Source organism: Manacus vitellinus, unplaced genomic scaffold, assembly GCF_001715985.3.
Source record: "Manacus vitellinus isolate BGI_N305 unplaced genomic scaffold, ASM171598v3 scaffold_6_pilon, whole genome shotgun sequence".
In the NCBI taxonomy this organism is placed as follows: Eukaryota; Metazoa; Chordata; class Aves; order Passeriformes; family Pipridae; genus Manacus; species Manacus vitellinus.
In genome coordinates this window covers 21,155,480-21,161,479 of record NW_021940750.1, presented here as the reverse complement: position 1 = coordinate 21,161,479, position 6,000 = coordinate 21,155,480, and positions in this window count along the sequence as shown.

Below are 6,000 nucleotides of genomic sequence, written 5' to 3'. Positions count from 1 at the left end.
ACGTCGGCAGAACTGGGCTGTTTGTGGCCCCGGCCCTCGCCTGGGGAGGCGAGAGGGCAGTGTCTGGGGTGCTCGCTCGCCGGGCTGGTGATAGATGTGAAATGAGTGGCCCTCGAGTCACGTCTGTAACTTTGCTGCAAGGCTTTGGTTGGCGGCAAAGCTTTGAACTTAAACCCCGCTACAGCACAATAGGTCTCTGCTTTAGAAGAGAAGGTTTTAGCAGTTCTTCGCCGCTGTTCTGTTGTTCCAGGTGCGATGCGCAGGGCTGTGGGTACAAGTAGCCAAGAGCAGGGACTTCCCTGTACAGCAGAGTTGGAGATTGATGCAGCACTTCCCGTCCGGCTGTGTGGACACTGTGATGAGAGTGTGTGTTTGTGCTTTCAGACTGCCAGTTGTTTCTCTGCAAAGCACTCAGGTTTTCTGTTCTAGTGTAAAGATCTTAATAGTTCTCATGGAGTCAGTACCAGCAGTATGGAATAGATTGTTTCCTTGGATGCTTCTTGAGAAAAGCCTTCCTCCATTGTCATCCCTCCTGTTGCTCCTGTTTTTCAGTCTTTCTGCTTTTCCAGTGACTGCACAAGCAGTCACTGCATGAACCAGATTGAAAGTTGTTGCAGGGTATAACTAAACTTTTTTTCCCCCCTGAGTTATCTTTAACTCTGGATACTTACTGTGTTTCTGTTCCTGTATGGATGCTCACAGTCTTGCCCTGGCCCTTGGGAGGTGATAGCACAGTATTGGGAGTGAAAAAGTGTAGAGCAGGGTACAACACCTTGGTGTAGCAGTATTGTCAGCTTGTACTGGTTTGGGGAGCTATAGCACTGGTAGTCTTGCCTTGCACACACCAAGCGCTGCTGGCTGTGAAACCTTAGACATAAATCTTTGAGCTGAGACCAAGTAGGTGATGATGAGTGTTCTTTTGTGAGTGCTTCCCCACACTGTGCTTTCTAAAGAAGAAGGTCCGAATACAGTTATGTGCTCCTACTTCAGAAGAACAGAAAAATGAAGTAAGGAAGCCTTTTCCTCAAGGATTTTGTTCAGCTGTGTATCTGGAGAAGATGGGAGATACAGCATTTGAATGGAAAAACTATAGATGTCAAACTGAGGAAAAACCTTGCTGGTTTATGAGATATTCTGTTCAGTTAGTAGCTTGTGTGTGATACTATGCTCAGATATGTTTTGGAGGCCTGAGGCATTTGGGATAACTGTTTATAAAGGGGGAGAGTGGTCATTGGAGAAGTGGTCACAAGAAATCTTACCAAAAAGCCAGAATGAAGTGGCATTGTCAGAGGATGTAAGAAGTGTACAGGTAAATTTGATATCTTTGTGGCAGCTGCTTGCTGGTCAAGCAGAGATTTATAATTAAGAGTCTTACATTCTTTTCTCTGTAACTTTATGTGGGCCAGATTGCTAACTTTCAAAATGAGGGTCTAAATGTTAGAATTGGACTGGAAGAAGTGCTCTTTAGGGAAACCAAGCATGTACAGCTTTCTCAAATAGCATGAGTAGTGGTAAGGTAAGCTGCCAAAAGATTTGATTGATGGTGCATCACAGATTTGGGTACCTAATTGGTCTTTTGCCTTTTGAATTTTGACTGTTGGGTCTTTACACAGGAGAAGGGAAACATATCAATGCTCACTGTGTGTACAGTATGTTTGTCTGTGTATGTATATACTATGTACATTCCACATGCAGCACTTGAGAATCTGTAACTGAAGAGGTCTGTGGAATCTAAAGTAATCAAATACCAAAAAGGAGAATAATAAAAAGTGCAGGGAAATTGCTTCTTTCTGCAGTGCAATTTTAAACTGCAATGTATTTCTCCATTGGAGTATTTTGCAAATGACTAATGGTTTTCTAATGCTGCATCTGAAAAGAATTTTCTTGCTTAAAATAGGGAGATTGGGACTTATTTAGTGGGAGAAGGTGCCCTTATTTTCCATGATAACTTATTACAATCTACCTATTATTGTGAGCACATTTTTAATAATGTTGTATTTTCCACTCCTTAATTGAGCTTCTCACCTTAGAATGGTTGTGTTATGCTTCTAGAAGTTGAAGAAGAAGAAATAATCTCAAACAAAAAAAAAATTGAATATAGGTTTTAGATATCAAGTTCCTAATTTCTGTTGTGCCTGGTATCTCCAAATCGGTTAGATAGGAGCTGGCATTATATAAACAAATTTTAATTTCCCTGATGTTTCTAGAAGGTCTTCAAATGCCTATAGCAACCCCCAGATCGTTTATTGCATAGATGCCTTTGTAAACGAGGTACTACTTCCTCAGGAAGACAAGAAAGTTTGGTTGAGTGGAGTGGGAGGACTGTGGGATTTGCATTCCTTTAAAACTGTCGCAAGTCCTGAATTCTAACAGCTGTTAAAATGGGCAGCACAGGTATTTTTATTTTCTGAAAGCCTTGGTGTGTACGTGTAGAAAACAGTTTGTGTAGTCCTGTGATTTATGCTTGCTCTTCCTAGAGAGAGCAATCATATTTTGCTTGTAGGATCATCTCCCACGATTCTTCAGGATGCAGGAGAGCTTCATCTTGAATGGAGCTTCATTCAAGATGCTGAATGGCTTCATCTTGATTTTTCTTAGGTGTTTTTGCTGGAATTCAGGTTAGTGTAACTTGGTCGGGAGAGCACACTTAAAAAGATGACTGCAGCATATACTGGAAATTTTTCTTGCTACAGTGAGTTGGTGGTAGCAGTGATGTGAATAAGCCCTTGTTTCAGATGAAAGTTAGCATAAGATAAAGATGTTAAATAACTGCCCTGTCCACTGGTATAAAAAGGAATTTTAGTACAGAATTTTGGGGGTTTTTTTCATATCTGCATGCAAATTTAAATGCAAATATTTCTGATGAAAAAGAATGATCCTGAAGAACTAAATCTCTTGAACTTCTTCATGAAGAAGCGATTGTTCCCCCTTACTCAGCATTTGTGAGACTGCATCTTGCGAACTGTGTCCAGTTTTGAGCTTCCCAGGAAGACACTGACATAGCCACATCAATCTGTGAATCCAGTGAAGTGAATCCCAAGAAACAGAAAGGCTGAGAGAGTTGGATTTGCTCAACCTTAGGAGGAGAGAAGGCTCAACGAGCTGGCTGCAGGATATAGAGAAGATGGGACCAAACTCCTGGAAGTGTGTGGCAATAGAATGAGAGGCAATGGATGTAATTTGGAAGAATGGGAAACTTTGATTACATATAAGGAAATTTTTTCCCATGAGGGTGGTAAAATACTGGAAGAAGTTGCCCAGAGAGGTTGGAACTCCATGAAGGAGTTCAAGACTATGTTGGACATGGCCCTTGGCAACCTTTTGTAATTAGACCTGCTTAGAGCTGGGGCTTGGATATGTTGACCACTGGAAGTCCCTTCCAACCTTGGTTATACAGATAAACTCACGGATTGCAGGGGAGTGTCCAGGTTTAGGCATTTGCATTTAGTCTTTGAACCCCTGTAAAAATGCGTGCCTTTAGGCTCGTGGCATGTACTGAGGCTTGCATCAGACCTGAGGAAAGAAATTACTAATTTCTGCTCTTGCTTGGGTTTATGATTGACTGCATGTATTGTATCAGTAACCTAAAACTGAAGTGAGAAGAAAATTGGTTGACCTAGAAAAGACTGCGACCTCGTTCAGATGTTTTAGTTGACAGAACTCTTATTTCTGAAAGAGTGTACCTGTGCACAAGGATCTTTTTCTAATACCAAATTCAGTTGTAAAAGACTATAAGCCTTTCTGGAAGGAATAACTACTCAGTGTTTTCCCTGGAAATGAGTATTTGAGGTGATCATATTAAATTAGTAGATGTAGTGCCAGTGTTGTACTTGTTGAGAATTTGTGTGTCTGTGCTTGTATGAAAACAAACGCCCATGGTAGCTGCTGATGTGACAGGCTTCTCTTAGATTTGAATATGTGCTGCTGAGAAGCTGGTTTGCGTGAAGCGTTAGAACGTATTTATTATATTGGGATTGTCATTTCAAATTTAGCTGGTGATAAGCCTTAAATGCTCTAAAAAATTGTTAAAAGTGTATGCAGGTTCTTTTTTTTTTTAACCATATCTACTTGAACGATATGTCATTTTGCTCTCTTAATTGTGCAGTAGAAACATTGTTTTTCTAAATGTCATGTTTTCAATTTGTTGGGGGGGGGGAAAAACTGTATCTGAATTATCTATTGGCTTCAGTTTTTCGAGGTGAAACATAAAACACTGGTCTGTCTTCAACAAGGTTTCCAGTTTTTTGGTTTGCCATCATTAAGAAATGAATCCTAGAAAAATAACTGTTTTTAATGGAAAAGTATAGTCTTGAAGAATACTTATCATTGAGAAAGTAGGAGTTGGAAAGTTTGGGATGTAATGGGGTTTAATGTCCATAAAAATGAGAACAGATTCTAAAGCATGTTAGAAATGCTTTCAGAGGTATCTGAGAGCCTAGAGATTGGCTCGTTAGGGAACCACTACAGACGTGTGCTGTATTTGGAAATCTTTATTGTAAAGCATATTTAGTAATTAAGCATGCAGTTTGGGAATTCTGTCAAAATCCTGTATACCTACAGTCTACTGAACGTACTAGATAAAGTTACATAAAAGGTTTAAGGTAATTTAAGGTAAGCTGTTAGGAAAAAAAGTATATTCTCGGTAGGGTTCAAATTGTCACCCATGTGTAGCAAGCAAACCCCTCAGATTTAATTGCATCCTTTACTTGCTAAAGGGAAGAAAAAAACTCCAACCCAAAACCTAAGCAACACTTAAATATTATGGAGATTTACACTGTTTGTGTGGATGTGGTAAGTGCATTTTAACAAAGGACTGTCAAATTTGTTGGGAGTAACTAGTTGCAAATAAAAATATTTGATAATATCTGTCAACAAGAACAAATGTTTAATTAAGAAAACATGAGTATTAAAGTCTGTTTTGTAAAACAAGTTTTTCTCCTGTGATTTTTTTTTTTTGAAAGCTTAAAATGTGATTCAAATCAGTTAATTCTAATTTTGGTAGTAAATACCTGGTCTTTTTACCTATGCAGCAGTCTGAGATTTGGAGTCTAAGAGCAAAGCAGCGGAAGGAAAAGGGCTGGAGGCGACAGTAAGATTACCACAGAATACCCTAACACCTTAGAGCAGCTGCCTTTGTGGAGTTCTCACTGCTGTGGTTTCTGTGGTGTCAATTCCCTCAATGCTTTTTAATAAATGTGACCACTTTTGCATATGGAGGCATGCTCGTGGAAGCAGTCTTCCACATTGTGTTTCTAAAAAATAGAAGCTGCAAAGCTGCTAGTAAAATTCCTGCAGTAGTTGTGGTATATGGCAATGAGAAGCTACCGAATTTTAATAAGAATTTAGCAAAGTTGTGTCCCAGCAGAGATAATCTTTTTAAGGTCTTTACATAAGTCTGCCAGGTTCATCTGCATTTGCTCTTCCTGGCAGCATGAAAGAAATGGCCTCTTTAATACAGGGTGCTGGGTTTTCCCTGGGGTAGCAGCATAACCAGTTATAGTGTACTTTTCTTACTGTGTGTCATGCTTACTGCACTTGTAGCATCTTCTCTCCCTAAAGTACATGCTGTGCAAGGTATGCACCCAGAGTCCTGTAATAAATCCTGTGTGCTGTCTACAGTAGCATCTGCAAATGTTTCTGTGTTTACACACGGCTTTTGTCTTCTCACCAAGGATGTAACAGTATTAGAAAATGTCCATAGGAGGGCTATGGACACAGTGAAGGGCCTTGAGGGGAAGCCGTGTGAGGAGTGGCTGAGGTCACTCGGTCTGTTCAGCCTGGAGAAGAGGAGATTGAGGTGAGACCTCATTGTGGTCTACAACTTCTTCATTAGAGGAAGAGGAGGGGCAGACACTGATCTCTTTGTGGTGACCAGTGACAGGACCCGAGGGAATGGCCTGAAATTCTGTCAGGGGAAGTTCAGGCTGGATATTAGAAAAAGGTTCTTTACCTGGAGCATGGTTGGGCACTGGAACAGGATTCCCAGGGAAGTGGTCATAG